This window comes from Anguilla rostrata, chromosome 8, assembly GCF_018555375.3.
Source record: "Anguilla rostrata isolate EN2019 chromosome 8, ASM1855537v3, whole genome shotgun sequence".
In the NCBI taxonomy this organism is placed as follows: Eukaryota; Metazoa; Chordata; class Actinopteri; order Anguilliformes; family Anguillidae; genus Anguilla; species Anguilla rostrata.
The window spans coordinates 45,533,983-45,551,354 of NC_057940.1; positions in this window are offsets into that span (position 1 = coordinate 45,533,983).

Genomic DNA, 17,372 nt, shown 5'->3' on the forward strand with positions numbered 1-17,372 from the left:
TTATTTAAAATGAATCAGTACGTTCGAGTCAGTACATCAAAATGAATAAAACTTTTGAATCTTCAATTTGTTCAAATGTATGTATAAAATGTATAAAACCTGAAAGTCTATCAGTGGTGACGAGGTCCCGGCTGAGCATAGCTGCAATATCTGTGCAGCTATGCCATCGGAGTGTATTTTCTCAAAGGCAGGACAAATTGTTCTTTATTTATATAATTGTTCTTGAATTTCTCATTTATTGATCTCATCATAGGCTACCTTTATTACATTTTATTTTCATAGCCTATATTTCTCTTGATTTGTTGTTGTTCACAAAGACATTTGCAGTGAAATGTAATTTAATTGTGTAGCCTAATATCAAATACAGTGCTGTGAAAAAGTATTTGCCCCCTTCCTGATTTCCTCTATAATTGCATATTTGTCACACTGAATGGTTTCTTTAGACAGTCTTTAGGCATAATGTAATATTAAACAAAGGGAACCTGAGTAAACACAACTAATTTCATAAAATAATGAAATATATATTTTTTTTCATTTATTTAAACCCAGCCTGTTAAAACTAGTAGGCCTTAATATAGTGTAATGCCTTCAATTATATGAATGTCACCACGATAATTTTTTTTTTTTTCCATTTAAAATTTTTAAAAAACCCTTAAACTCGTAGTTCGCCATTGTTATTATAATCGCTATGCACTCCGGGTAGTGAGGTCAAATGGTTGCACAGGTCTCGGTCCATTGCTCTTGAACATTGAACGGAATTGAAAATGTCTTCTGTTCAGCCTTTTCGATTCGAGCCAGAGCGGGACATTACTCAGCAGGAAAACACAGAGGACAGCCCTCATCAAATAAATCAAAACGATGAAGATCGGCAGCCAGAGGAGACTACAGTAGGGCATAAGAGATGGTGTCTGTGCACCATCTGCTCGCCTATGCCAACCGTGACGGAAAAGTTGCCTGTTGTAGGTGCTCCGCTTTCTACCAGCAGCCGTTCAAAGTCACTTGACCATATGGATCAAACTATCATTTTTGGTGAAACTGAGACATATACATTTTCCCCATTCATTTAAATGATGTACCATTATTATTGATCCGCATCGTATACATGAGCTTAAGCCAATGATAATGCCTCCTTTAAATACAAAATCTCTAATGATAATATGTGCTGATACACTAAGAATTTTAGCTATTGAATCTATCCTATTCACAGAAAACATTGTATTGATATTTTTCACTATTAACAACTGCTGGACAAAATACCTGAAATAACCTCCAGTTCAACCATTTTACATCATCTACCCAATGTGCATTGTGCGTCTAAAATAATGGCGACTGCCATTGGTCAAAATTTCTATTAAAAGCTTGGGTTTTTTTAAATAACTGAAATCTTCTGTGTGGTTTTTACAACATATTTCCATAGTTCAGGGTATTTACAACATTTTAAGCCCTGTAAGTCTGTAAAGGTGGGGTGCCCTTTGATGAAAAATATTATCCAGTATCCATATGACCCATGTAAAAAAACAATTATCCCCTTAACTGGTTGCACCACCTTTATCAGCAAATCACTGCAACCAAGTACTCATATTTGATATATGACATTTATGTCTCTTAACCCACACTTTTTGCAGAACTGCTTTAAGACCAATTGGTTGGTTTTCAAACACTAACTGCCTGTTTGGGGTCCTGCCACAGCATCACAATTGGGTACAAGTTAGGATTTTCACTAGGCCTCTCCAAAACTGCATTTAGTCTCTTTTAAGACATTCAGATGCAGACTTGCTTTTGTGTTTCGGATCAATGTCTTGCTGTTTACCCAAGTATGCATGAGGTCATGGACAGATGACCGGACAATTGCCTTAAGACTTTTCTGGTACACAGCAGGATTCATGGTTCCTTCAATAATGGCAAGTTGTCCAGGTCTTGAGACAGCAAAGCATCTTCACACCATCATACTACTATCACCATGTTTGACTGTTGGTAAGATGTTCCTCCTGTGGAATGCTGTATTTGCATTATGCCAGACATAATGGGACCCATGTTGTCCAAACAGCACTTTTGACTCATCTGTCCATAGAACATTATCCCAAAATGCTTGGGGATTATTCAAGTGCTTTTTTTTGCGAATGTGAGACAAGCACTGGTGTTTCTCTTTGTTAGCAGTGGTTTCCGCATTGCTGTTCTCCCAAGAATCCCATTTTTACCCAGTCTCTTTCTTATTGTGGAGTCAGGAACACTGACCTTAGCTGAGGCTAGTGATGCCTGGTGTTCTCCATTTGGAGATAATGGCTCTCACTGTGGTTTGGTGGAGTCTCAGATCCTTAGAAATGGTAACCCTGTGTAACCCTTTTTAGACTGATATAATTCAACTACTTTTTTTACAATCTCTTCTGGAAATTTCGTTAATCATGGCATAGCGTGCTTGTAGTGAGTATGTCACTCTGATGGTAAGGTTTGTAGGACATGTAGTGTTTAAATTTTGGCCTTAGAGAGGAAAACAGTGAATAAGAATGTGGCCTGGCCTCCCCGTCACAAGCATCAAAGCAAAAGTGATTGGGGCAATATAAAATCCACTGATACCCTAGTATCTAGGCAGACAATCTATGGGTCTCACCCCCTCCGAAGAGACGAACCAGATGACACAGGACACCATATCGGGGGTCGGAGACCCTATATGCCTAAAATTTCCCTTTCCCATGTCCTCTTTAAGTTTGAATGCAATCTTTAGGTAGGCCAGTCCTTGCCATAAATTAGTCTGACCCCCCTTCCTTTCTCTTCTAAACCTTAACCCGGCATCACCCAATCAGGGCAAACATCCTATAGCCATCCTGGGTAAGGTATTTAAGATTGCCACAGGAAAAAGTGTTGTGTTGCGTTGGTGTTGGAGCCTTGAAGAAGAAGTTTTCCTCTTTTTATTTTGGTGGTGGTTCCTAGGTTGTGTGTTTTTAGCTGGTTTCCTCGTGGCACTTATACTGGAAGTGGGTGATACTTTGGCAAGATCTGGCCGATCCGTTTCTCTCTCTCTCTCTCTCGCTCTCTGTCTCTCTTATCCGTCTCTCTCTCTATTTTCTGGTATTTCTAGGTTAGTTGTTTAATGTTTTGTATTATGTCTTCTGTTGGGTAATGTATAAGTAGAGTGCCTGCGTTCAATAAAGAATGTATGTTTTCAATTAAGTAATATAATTGACTGCTTCTTATTTGAATTCAATTATTTAATCTTAAAACCTAGTATAGAGCTTGTTTTGACTTGTTGGTTGATTCCACCAGTGCACTGTAGACTGATCTATCAATGAATTTGGTGATTTAATTGATAATTCTAATTTTAAACATAATTATTAAATGAAATCAAATAAAATATATTTTACATGTAGGTTAAGTGAGGGGTTCTAGCATGCAATATCACTTGGTTCAGTATTCAGAGTACTGAACATTTTAACAAGGACATTGATTGTTGGAACCACTGGATTCAGAAGATAAACATATTCTTAATTAATCCTTGCTTGCCCGACAGGTTCAATATCAGTGAGGTTTAGATTCAGCAGGGCTAGCTGCAATCAAGCCTGGCTGTTTTCAATCAGCTAAATATAATTATCAATTATATTTGGTTAACTGGTTGTTTGCGTTACTAAGGGGGCAGTTACTTTTTCACATGGGTGACATGAATTGTTTTTTTTTATTTATTAATTGAGTTCAATAATTTTTTTTAGTCTAAAGATCTGAAACCAGGAAGGGGGGAAATGCTTTTTCACAGCACTGTAAGTCACATTTAATTGCTAATATCTGTTCTTATTCTAGCCTTTAGAATACGCTGTTTACCCAAAGGGAAATAATAGATGGTTTTTGTACAAAGCCCGTATGATAATTTATGTTTACCAAATGAGTGGAATATGCCTTCACTTTTTTTAAAAGTTCAGCAACATTGTCATCAACATCATTATAAAGAGCCCTGTAACTTTATTTTTCAAAAACCTCAACACTAGTTCACTCAAAGTTGGCTGTTTGCAGCAGGCATTAGGATAGAATACACTCAGCAAGTTGTTCCTCTTTCAGTAGACATTCCTTTTGAGCTTTTGTACAATTGAGAGAGTACATTCTCTTATTCATTGAGTCTTTCAGGATATTTTGTTCATTGAGTCTTTCAGTACATTTTGTTCAGTTTGTTGAGTTTCAGTACGTTCTGTACATCTCATTTGCATCGTTCCTTTCAGAACGTTCTGGAGATTAATGAATTGAATGAAATCAAGGAAAGACCAGTTTGATGTGCTCCAGCACAGTCAGTAGCCTACAGCCTAAATAGTATTTAGAGTTAGGGTTGGGTATCGAGAGCTGGTTCTGAATTGGAACCGTTCCAAATTTTCCAAAAACCTGAAATTTGTTAAGAAAAGTGTATTTTGAATACGCTTATCAGATCCTGAAAATGTTTTCAGTGGCATTCACGATGAGAGAAATGAAAGAATTGAGTAAAATGCTTTTTGTCCATTATAAAGCATATACATGTGCCCATTATGAAGGTTTAAGATGAAACATTAATGCAAAAACAATGGCACACAATGTGGCACAGTACCTAAAAGTATAATCATTGACTCGTGTGTTTTTCTGTACTATACTGTATTTAATGTTTCCTTGTATGGGGATAGGATGACAAAACAATATTCAACCGTCCACCACATTTGGGTAATGTGCCAGCTTTCATGTCATATCTGGTGTATGAAACACAAATACTACTGAGCTACCAACGAATGCTTACGTTTCAGTGTGAAATATCCCCTTTAACCCTTTGATGCACAACATGGGTCAAAAGTGACCCAGCTGACTTTTTATTTTCTATATCTTTGCAAAAAAATAATTTCATCATTCAGTATTCCAGGTATTCCTCAATTAACTTGTTTTTGATCATCACAAATCCTTATTTCAATTTTTCCTTTCTTACTTTTTTAATAAAAATAATTTTTGTATCACTACCCTTCTAATGCACAACATGGGTCAAAAATGACCCGTATTCATTTCCTATGTTATTTCATGCATGACTGAGTGTTTCTTTGCTATATCTTTGAAATAAATGTATTTCATCATTTAATATTCCAAGTATTCATTAAATATCTTGTTTTTGATTACCACAAATCATTATTTTTATTTTTCCTTTCTTACTTTATGAACAAACATAGTTTTTGTATTTCTACATCAAATTTACACACATGGGTCAAAAATGACCCACATGTATTCACTATGGAATTTGATATAAACTTTTGATATTTGTAAATGTTTGCAATTAGGAACATATTTACTGCGGGCAACTATTCACCTGCCACACCTTCACAATTCAACATGGCTGCTTTTGCACATCTGATACATGTAAGTCTTATTTTACAATTGTTTTACCTATTTTAAGAAAATATTTGATATCTTATGAAAGATAACTGTGCATAATATTTAAACATTAGGTTAAGGTTACCTTGACCTTGACATCCATTACTAGTGAGAAAGATAAATATGTCCAATACTATTAGCTAGCTAGCTGTTGAAATATTCTATTCTAGCTAGCTAACGTTAGCTAGGTCAACAAAATAAAACTTGAAATATAACAGTATATTGATGTGCATTTGAAAACATTCTTGTGCTTTTGATTTTCTTTATCCAGAGTGTTAGTATGGCTGGTCCCAGTCATTCCAGATTTACCAGATTTACTGCTAAAATGGTCATAGAGACTCTGCATGAAGAACAGGATGAGGAGGCAATTCTCGGTCCTGATTCTGAGTCTGAAATCTCTGACGATGACCTAGACTTTGTGCCACAGGGTCAAGCTTGAGTTATGGGTGTGTCTTGGAATCCAGCTCTCCTAAATGAAGAAGACTCCTTTGATGACATAGAAGACTCGTCTGATGAGTCCTCTGAAGAGGAAACTCAGACCCAGTCTAATAGATTGAGTAAAAAATGGGTCTTAGTGGAATGAGCATCCCCCCACTCAGGGCAGAACAAGAAGCCATAACATCCTGAGGAGCTGCCCAGGACCTGCACCCGGTTCAACAGCTGTTTCACCGAAAGATGCTTGGGATATGTCCATCAGTGACATAGCTCAGAATTTGGATTCAGTGGCAACATGACCATGGTGAGCTATGTGCCGAAGAAGGGAAAGGCTGTTGTCCTCCTGAGCACCATGCATAATGACAAAGCAGTGGATGACAACAGTGTGAAGAAGAAACCAGAAGTGATCCAGTACTATAACAAAACAAAAGGAGGAGTGGGCACAATGGATCAGATGGTTCGCACCTACTCATGTAAGCCAGAACACGGAGGTGGCCCATGGTGCTCTGGCACAATGTGCTGGATGTTGCCACCCTCAATGCCTACACCAACTTCACTGCACAACACCCTGATTACATGGGTGGTGTGACCAATGCACGGCGGCTATTCATCAAGGAGCTGGGCAAAGAGCTTGTCATGCCACATATGAAGAGGCGCATGGAGGGCACGCCCCACCTCCAAAAGCATATTACAGAGGCAATGGGAAGATGTGGGATAAAAAAACAAAATGCAGCCACCACCCAGCCACAGGAGGACATCAGACAGGAAGACCAAGTGAAGAAGAAGAGGTGCAAGATCTGCCTAGCTGCCACAGACAGAAAAGTCAGCAGCTGGTGTTCCCAGTGCACCAGGCCTGTGTGCAAGGAGCACAAACATGTAGTTGTCATTTGTGACATTTGTAAGGCATGTAAGCACTGAGATGGAAATTTGCGCTGTACCCACGTGATTTTATTTAATCAGTTTTATTTTCTTTTATTCGTCACATTCACCACAGTACCACAACAGATACACTACAGGTCAATATCAGTGTTACCGGTTATCAGTGATATTTGTATGTTATGTGTGACAAAGTGACAAATAAACATATTTGAAATATTAAATGTATTATTGTTTGGTCTAAATCACTGCTAAAATAATTATTTTAACAAAATTATTATTATAGTATGTCTTTATATTTTTAAAATCACACTTATATACATGGGTAATTTTTGGTCCATGTGTGTAAACTTGATGCAGTAATACAAAAACTATTTTTGTTCATAAAGTAAGAAAGGAAAAATGAAAATAATGATTTGTAGTAATCAAAAACAAGATATTTAATGAATACTTGGAATATTAAATGATTAAATAAATTGATTTCAAAAGATATAGCAAAGAAACACTCAGTCATGCATGAAATAACATAGGAAATGAATACGGGTCATTTTTGACCCATGTTGTGCATTAGAAGGGGTTTGCATAGCTTGTGCATCAAAGGGTTAAATACAGCCAAAATATTTTTAGCATTTAATACTTGCATAGCAATGGTGAAATGTTATCTGTTCAGTAGATAGACAGAGAATTAATGCTATCGTTCTCCTCTTCTGACTTAGTCCAGAAAACTAAGTCAACTAGGTCTATCAGCAATGGCTTATGGCTTAGCTATGCTCAGAAATCCTCAATAATAATATTATTTTCCAAGAAAATCATTGATAACTTTTCGCCTCGTGTGCAGTGTCTTTTACTGCTACCACAGAATGAATGCAGCAATGATGAGAGAAAACTTTCGGTTATGCTGGGGTATAAAACGCTATTCCAAAAGTAAGATTAGACATGTTATATATTTTTAGAAAGATTTTACTGTCACCTACTGAATGAATTAATTGTCAAAACTAAATAGGGCGGAAACGCCATAAACAATATGTGTGGTATTATGCACAGCTACTGTGGAAGTTACCCAGGCATCACAAATGTGCATATATTTCCCAAATGGATTGTCCAAGACAATATATGACCACTCGGTCTCAAAATTGACATCTCTACCCGTAAAACCAATGGTAAGGTTGTATATTTATTCAATAAATAGTCCCAGATTGACTGTAGAATGACAATGGTATCATTTTTAAAAACTTTTTCTCATTCATTTCGTTATGAAATGAGCAGCGTTTTCACTGCTGTATTGGCATAGCTTAGGGCTATTATCGAGTTTGTCTTTTTGCTATGACGGAACACGATTTTTTAGAGGTGAAAGAATATTTTTTTATGAATGCCAGGATAGACAATATTCTACATTATGTCTTGGGTGGGGGGTGTAGTTGTAGATGAGACTGCCTATATCAGCTGGCTGCAGGCTCGGAGAAAGCAGTTCTGGACTAAGCAGTTCTGGACGACGCATGTGCAGTTTTAACCCGAACATGGCATCAACTATTTTGTTCTAATAAATGTTCATTATTATGATTTGTGAGTCATTATTTATTTATTTTAACTTGGAGAGGTTTTGGGTCTGTGAATGAGAGTAAGTTGGACATGGCTTCAGTAATATGTATCCATTAAGAGCTCAGGTGTTAACGTTAGCTAACTAACTAGCAAACTTTAGCTAAATTAACACTATTCACTGATGATAAGACTAAATGGCTGTGTTGGTAACATTAATTGTCAATAAAAGTATGAATTACTCCACCATCATCGCTAAAAATATAACGTTACGAGCGCACACTAAAATATAACGTTTCGAGCGCACGCCATTGTGCTATAAATATTACAATTGAGGCATTTTATACGCTAGTTTTAAAAACATTTATTAGCTTGTTATATTACAACATTACACTCCATTATGTTGTACTCCATAACTTAAACTGCGCATGCGTCATCAAGAACTGCTTCATCCAGAACTGCCCCTAACGTCCAAAACTGCTTTCTCCAAGCCTGCAGCCAGTTGAGTCTCTGAGACTGCAGGGAGGGGGTGCGTGTTAAATGAACAACCAGAGCGACAATGGTGGAGCGGCGAAACTCCGTATTCGGCATAGTTGTCGTGAATCGTCTACTAATGAAACTAAAATGAGTTTCTGTTTTTAACTCATACTTTGATTGCAGTAGCGTCGAATGTCTGAATTCAGTAATCTCGGCACGCTGGCATGCCGACCACTAGGGGCTTTGCGCTAAGAGGTTAATCAATTAAAAGCAATTGGTAGGCTAGCCAATTTGCAATGTGATAGGTGACTGAATAAGCATCTAACCTATTTAAACAAGAGCTTTGACAGTCATCAAATCTCGACAATGGCAGATCTGGCTCTGTTAGAAGACCTCTATGCGCCCGTAAGACGCGAGAGGGTTTTTCGGGACCGCAGGGATCTTTTTATGGAGAGTGATGAGTGGCTATTTAGTTGCTTTCGTCTCCCAAGGCATCTCCTTCTGGAATTATTTGGAACCTCAGTTAAGGAGTGAAACCCGATGCTCGAATGCCATACCTGTGCCAGTGCAGGTGCTCTCCACGTTGGGGTTTTTGGCCACGGGGACCTTTCAGCGGGAGATCGGGGATAGGTCCAGCCAACCATTAGTAGAACGATGCCAGCAGTGTTGGTGTCTATCAAGACCCTTTCTCATCAATACATCCAATATCCGTACAGTGATGCTCAGCAAACCGTGATTAAGAGAGAATTTTATGAGATTGCTGGGTTTCCTAATGTGATTGGTGTGATTGATTGTACCCATGTGCGTCTGAAGCCACCATCCATGAATGATTATGCATTCATCAATCATAAAAACTATCACTTCATAAACGTTCAGGCAATTTGTGATGCCAGACTATCTCTCCTAAACGTGGTGGCCCGGGGGTACGCACAACTCCTTCATTTGGCAAAATAGCAGTGTACGGACACAGTTACAGGAGGGCGCACTGCAGGGACGGAGTCATCTCCTCAGTGAGTAACTAATGTTGTCATGGTTCTGTGTTTGTCTGGTTTCCTTTTTTGGCCGCCAGATGGCGGCACTTCAGTTTGTAGTTCTGTTCCTTTTCCCTGTTTAATTGTATTATTGTTTTCAATTATTCTATTATTGTTTTTTGGTTATCTCGTTTTCCCTTCCCTCTCTGTGGTCTGATTGTGCATTGTGCCGTCCTATGTCTCTTAGTGTCGTGTCTATTTAAGTTCTTTGCTTCCCTGACTCGGGTGCTGGTTCCTTGTGTTTCCGTATGTTTTTCCCCGTGCGCCTTTGACTGTGTTTTGTCCTGAGTGTTTCTATCCGCGCTCCTGCCTGTTTTTGCCCTTCCCGAGTTCCGTTTTCTACATGTTTTGGATTCCTGGATTTTCTTTGTTTTTGTGTTTGAAGGACTTTTTGCTTTGTTTTTTTTGAGACTTGCCCTGCGTGGCTTTGTTTTTGTGGTCCTCGGTTTTGTTCTTATTAAAAGTAAATTCTCAGTTTGGAGTTACCCTTTTGGAGTTTGAGTTTTTTACTCTGCGTTTGGGTCCTGGTCCCGCGTTTCCTGACAAATGTGTTAAATTAATATTCTAAAAGTATTCCAATGACTAACATTTTGGTGTGATTCCTGTACTAGGTGACTAAGGTTATCCCCTCACGGAATACCTGGTAACCCCATTGGCAACCCTGCAACAGAGCAGGAGCGCAGATTTAACAGAGCGCACATACGCACACGGGCCACGGTGGAGCTTAAGGTTGCTTAAGGGCAGATGGCTCTGTCTAGGACCAGCGGGGGGGGAACTCTACCGTACACACCAGAGAAAGTGTGCGACATCATTTTGGCCTGTGGGGTTCTGCACAATATTGTGCAGGATAACGGGGTGCCATTTGATGTTCCGATGCAGCCAGATGAACCTATGCCCAGAGAGCCATGGCCAGCACAGCCCCAACTGGGGGCTATACGAAGGAGACAGGACCTCATTCATCGCTTCTAAAATGTAATGGTTTTCGTTGATCTCTGTCGTTGATGGCTAGAAGTGAACGATTTATCTCCGCCCTTGACCGACAGATTTCTGTCTGTTTTTCCAGGACTCGCGCTCTCTCACACAGCTCTCGGTTGCCTGGCTTGTGGGGCTGGCTCCAGGCCAGTTTGTGTAGCCGAAGGCTGAACAACACCACAGGTGCCTGGCTCTGATTCATCTGTAACAATTTTTTATTTTTTTTGGAAACAGTGACAAATGAAAGCATGTTTATAACATCATTAAAACATAATTGAAATGAAGAAATAAATAAACCCTGCAACTGTGTAATTATTTAAATACTAGTAGCCTAGGCTATTACATTTTTACCATTATCCGGCTCGGACACAGGTGGTGCATCTGTGTCTCCGCCACCTGTTATGCCCGAAATGGAAGCAGACCCGATAAGCGCGGCCACTCGCTCCTCAGTCTGCGTCAATGCAAGGCTGGGATCCAGCTGGCCTCCTGCAGTCAGCTGGGTGCTGCGCCTACGGGCTGCAACACGCTTTTTGGTGGCAAGTTTGAGGTCTGACCATTTTTTCTTCACCTTAATGTAAAGAATTACGATATAAGCTATTATATTACTATTATATATATATATAGGCTATACATATCACGGATGCATAAATTAAATATTCCAACCTCAGCTGGAGTTCGACTGTCCACGGCAACGCTGTTGACCGCAGCAGTGATTTCCTTCCACACTGCATTTTTCTGATTTCCTTTGATGCCACTTTTCAGGCTGCCAAATAGAACTAATTGGTTCAATTGCACTTGGGACGTTAGAGATTCTATTTCTATGTCGGAGAAATTTCTCTTCTTGGCCGTATTACGCTTCTCCATGTCATAAACTCTAGAGGCAAGGCCTCTAAACCGAGAATATATAGGGGCGTGATATTTAATTGACGATTGTTTTCAGCCGCCACATTTATCAACGCCCGATCATTCTTACACTGTGATTGGCGAGATAAGAACGTTTCATGAATCACGTGAACCCTGACGTAAGATGATTTCTGCGCTCGGATCTTCACTGGTTTCTACGTTAGATTGATAGATTGAGGGCCAACATGTCTATAGAAGACACAATAAAATCTATGGACATTTGGACAAAACTAGCTGGACAAAAATGTTTTTCTCGCCAGTCTGAGGACTTAATTGAATGTGACCATTCTGAGAAAACAGGAATATTGTTTGCTGTCCAGCTAATGCTTTGGAAAGTAGAAAGGCAATGAAATGTTGCACAAATTAAAAAGCGACAAGATGTGAAGTTTTCTGCAGCACACAGGAGCTAGATTTTCGGAAAACACAAGTACAAGTTAAAAACAGCTGTTTGTTATTGATATAATATTGACAAAGATGTGAATTGTTTTGTAACATAAATATGTGGAGGGGTGGTGTGGTTAGTGCGCTATCTGCAGGTGGAGAGGGAGCAGTTTTGCAACCACTGCTGTTGGCAATTACAGTTGATTGATAATTATTTATATGTACTGCCTGCAGTGAGACCGGGGCACTGGAATGAGAGACGCATGCGGGAGCGACATGCTCTGTAATATCCTTCCGTACTGTGTGTGTTTTGTTTTATGGTTGTCCTCTGGTCCTCCTTATATTGTGAATGAACATTAGCTAGCTAACATCAGCTTTAGGCACCAAAGATTATTGAAAGAGTATGGGTCAAAGATTGTGATTATGTTAAAGATTGTGTAAATGAGCAAATTCCAGTTTTCTAGTTCAATGTACACTGACATTTCAATTGTGCTTTCACCACCTCTCTGTGATCTAACATTGACATTAATCATGATATATAAAAACAGATAATTTGTTTTTAAATCTCTATTTTAAACTTCTTGTGTGTCCTAACTTGTTATAGAGGATTCTTAGGATTCTTTTTTCAACCCATTCATCTAAGTCTGGAGTAGAATGTGTTTTATCAAGGCCACATAGTTGCTGAAAAAATTTAAAACTTTCATCTTCACCTTCTGTCTTCCACAAGGTTATGCATGTATTTGTCTGAAGGAGAATTGTACAGCTGGAAAAAGTAATTTTCAGTTTCCATGGATACAGTTCCATTCTCCTTGGTGATGAAAACGTATTGTAACTTATGTATCTTAGGAAGAAGGCTGGCAAAGCCTAGACCTGTAGCTCCCATTTTTTTTCTTCTTGTTTATATCCTTTTTGCCTCAAGGCCCACTTGAAGTACATCTACTTAAAATATCTCTTTTGATAAAGCATGCAAATAGAGATCATGGTGCCCCTTGTAATTCAAGATTAATAAATCCTACAAATCTGATCTATCCTCTCTATACCATGGGCTGCAGTGGATGCTTTCTGGCTGACATTATAATATGATCATTAGTTGTTGCACTTTATGATGCATTTTTCTGTATAATCAATATGAAAAAAATATCACACATTTAAAGCTATTATAATGTTCCCTTGAATGGTAAATGGTAAATGGACTGCATTTATATAGCGCTTTTATCCAAAGCGCTTTACAATTGATGCCTCTCATTCACCCATTCACACACACATTCACACACCAACGGTGAAAGGCTGCCATGCAAGGTACCAATGAGCTCGTTGGGAGCAATTACGGGTTAGGTGTCTTGCTCAGGGACACTTCAACACGCCCAGGGCGGGGGATCGAACCGGCAACCCTCCGACTGCCAGACAACCGCTCTTACCTCCTGAGCCCCTGTTGCCCCCTTGACAAAGCTATTCCATGTTCATATGAGTTATGGTTACTATACTTGGGGCAGAGTGAACCATGTGTCAGTGTGTGTCTGTGACCTGTACAAAATCATTTAAAAAAAAAAAAAGATATTTAAAACTATATTTCAATTGTCGCAATGAAAGAAATATGTCAACACAAATGTTCCAAACATTTTTCTTTTGTTGTTAAGCCACCATCTGTCCAAGATGTTCGAGTGGCTTGCCTGAATTACTTGGCTTGCCACCTCCTTCCCAGAGGTCCTGTGCAGTGTCTAAATCCAGTTCTGAAAGCCTAAATCTAACTCATACAAATGGACATTCCCTCCACTTTTGGCAAAAACTGAATCCTGTCAGTGGCAATCAGAATTCATCAAGGCCAGAATGATTCCACCTTTCATGATTTATTCATAAAGCACTTTTTAGCCAAAAAGCAGGATGGGGGTATCTCAGCAGTAATCTGTGTGAAACATTTAAATGCGTTACAACTTGGGAGAGTGTATTTGAATTACTATGTCTCTACTTAGAAGGGAAAAAAAACTCAGAAACAAAAAAGTCCTTGTTTAAATCATTTAAATCAATCATACTAAAATTTACAGGGAAGCATACATACCAATGGTTAAATGAACTCACTCTTGTGGGTCCCCTAAAAAGTCATCATGAGTAGTAGTACTTGTTTATGTATTGTGGTTTTTTCTGCTGCAGTTCAGTCATCCCACAGCAAGATGTTAATAGACACTTATTAGTCAATTATTACATTGTCCCTCCCCAGTAATCTACATCTCAAGAAAAACACATTTTCAACATACAAAAATTGCCAAGTTACTCACACATACAAAGCACTGTAAATCATTAACACTTGAAAAATCTAGGCCTGCCTTTAAAAGTACTGATATCAAAGTTACAATAAACAATATTGGCAATCTTGGCCCTGTGTTTTTTCATCTTATCATGTGAAGAGAATGTGGTCATTGAAAGGTTACGTGTCATATGGAAGTGTGAAATGGCAATCATTTGTAGTGGGAATAATCTTGCTGAATAATTTCTGGATTTCTGGATAGGTTTGTAAGATTAAATATTTATTTCATAGGTCAAAATATTAACATTTTCCTTCCAAGAGGTTGTACATTTTGCAAAAACTTGACAAGCAAGCATAAGCATACGCTTTCAGGTGTGTAAGTGTTCATCAACTGTTGAAAACATTCATGTAAATGATGTGTTCTTCCACGGGGCCATTTTTCTATGTGAGACTTTGATGTGACACTTAAAATTTGGAATGACCACAATGTTTTCAGATGGTAAAAAGAGAGAACACAGGTTCTTGAAGTTACTTTGAATTCCATTGCTTTGGAGTGTTTAATTTGTGTTAGCTGAGATATTGCCAATATTGTTTATTGTAACTTTGCATTTAACTTTTCAGAATGGAGAAGAAAGGTGATTTAAATGACTTTTAACGTGGCATGGTTGTTGGTGCCAGACGGGCTGGTTTGAGTATTTCAGAAACTGCTGATCTACTGGGATTTTCACGCACAACCATCCCTAGAGTTTACAGAGAATGGTCCGAAAAAGAGAAAATATCCAGTGAGCGGCAGTTCTCTGGGCGAAAATGCCTTGTTCATGGCAGAGGTCAGAGGAGAATGGCCAGACTGGTTTGAGCAGATAGAAAGGCAACAGTAACTCAAATAACCACTTGTTACAACCGAGGTATGCAGAAGAGCATCTCTGAACACACAACATATAGAACCTTAAAGCAAAAGGGGATCCAACCCGGTACTAGCAAGGTGTACCTAATAAAGTGGCCGGTGAGTGTACATGCAGACATGCATACACCGTAGGCAGTCCCGGATGTAGACTGGTGTGATTGGGAGGCAGAGCTAAATTTTTGGGGGGTAAGTTTATCACATAATTTGTGATGAGTAGCACAGTCGACCTGGGTGTAAAAATGCGAAGTAACCCTTTAAGAAAATGGTTGGGGATTACATCTGTACTGTTGTAGACAGTACAGACAGCATTTGCTGATGCGAACGTTTTCTACATTAGTACATTCCTACAAATAAAAAAGTAGTTAGTCGAAACGTCACAGTGGGCAGCTGTTGTAACTTTTAAAGAAAATTAATAAATCTGCCATCATGAAATGCATATGGCTCCCCGTGCATGTTTGCTAAACATATGCATTGAAGATTGTGATGTTCTGATAAGTGCAAAAGCAATAGACAATTATTGGTTAGCAAATAAGTGTGCATATGAAATTAAAGATTTGCCTGAGGCTTAGGTTGGATTCAATCCTTTGACATTGTGATTATAAGGCAACGACGTTAGCAGTGTGCCACCAACAAAGTAGCTGTCCTAGGTGTGAATTTTCTTGGTGAAATATATGCATTTAGCATGTGTATGTGAAATGTACGCATTGAACATTCTGATAGAATTTAAATGTCAATATTGCACAAGGGAATGAAGTTATAAACACCTACTTAGTTAAATGGGCATGAACGGCTTTGCAATAAGACGAGGCTGTTTAATGCCATCATCTGCTTGTGGTTTTATTCTATATGGCCTGGCTATATTGAAACCAGCTAGAAAACTTTCACATAGGAAGGAAATATAGCCAGTTAACTGAATGTGTAGATGGTATGTCATAATACACTCTATACGTTCGGTGGAAGAACGGGTAGATTTGGTGTACAAGGATCCAGAATAATTATACAGTTGCAAAAGCAATAGTTGAAACATAATAGACAATTATTAGTGAGAAAATAAGAGTGCATAAGAAATGAAAGATTTGCCTGAGCCTGGGGTGGGATTTTATCCTGTGACTCGGTAGTCCCAAGGCCGCAATGTTACCAGTGAGCCACAATCTTAAGCCGGCAGCATACTTCAAAAGAAGTCAAATTTTTTTCGGCTTGCCGAAACTGAAGAATTTCTCTGTGGACAAAATTGTTTTATACTTGATGTGGTTTTGCAACCGCGTGTAGCAACAAAAGTATCAATACGGCTATTCGCTGGGATACAAAACAACAACACCTCCTCAGCCAAACTTTCTTCAAAACTGTCTATGGTAACGTATGAATGGATTGTAAACGCATTATTGGATTGAATTGCCAATGTATTATTATGTATTATTGTATTATGTATATATGTAATTATTGTAACGTTACCGGCAGTGTGGTCTCCATGGAGACGGGGAATCAGCTTGCGGAAATAAAACAAAATAAATCACGCCCACCTTGAATTTCTGACCGATCACACACAATGTTCTCATTGGTGTCATCTGCGGTGATTTCGGCTAGTTAGAAAATCTTGGAGGTGCAAGAAGCGCCAAAAAAAACTTCGGCAAGGGAATGCGTTTGTTTGTTTTCTCTGCAATCACGTCATTTTGTTCTTACAACCTCGCCGAACTTCGTTTCCATAAGAAGTATGCTGCCCGCTTAAGTTTGCTGTACTAACTGGCTGTACTAATTTTTTTGTGGAAAAAGATATGTCTATTTTGCATGTCTGTGAGATTTTGATTGGCTGGTGTAGCTAAATGATTAGGTGTTGTAGGTAAATGTCCAATGGGGAGATATATTGTTTGTGAGCTTGCAGCATTGTGATGATGGAATCGGGCAGGAAAAAGAAGAAGGAGAAAAGGCAAAATCTCCTAAATTTGGGGCTTATTGTGCAGACATGTGGACAAAGTTGTTTGTGAATTCTGTCTGTTGAAATGGGATCAGAAGGTACATAAATTAATGTAAAGGCTGAGAGTCTGTGATCAGTGTGGTTATTTCTGTAGGAAACCCAGAAAACAGCCTAACTCTTGGTGCTGTATACTGTAACCCTTTTTTGATTAAATCTCCTTTGTTTTTGTTTTATTCTTCTTGTTCTGATTGATAATTTAACACCCAGCTCAGCTTTATTCTCGAACAGTTTAGCTAGCAAAACCAGAAACACCAGGGGTAACATTTTGCAAGGCAGTTGTTC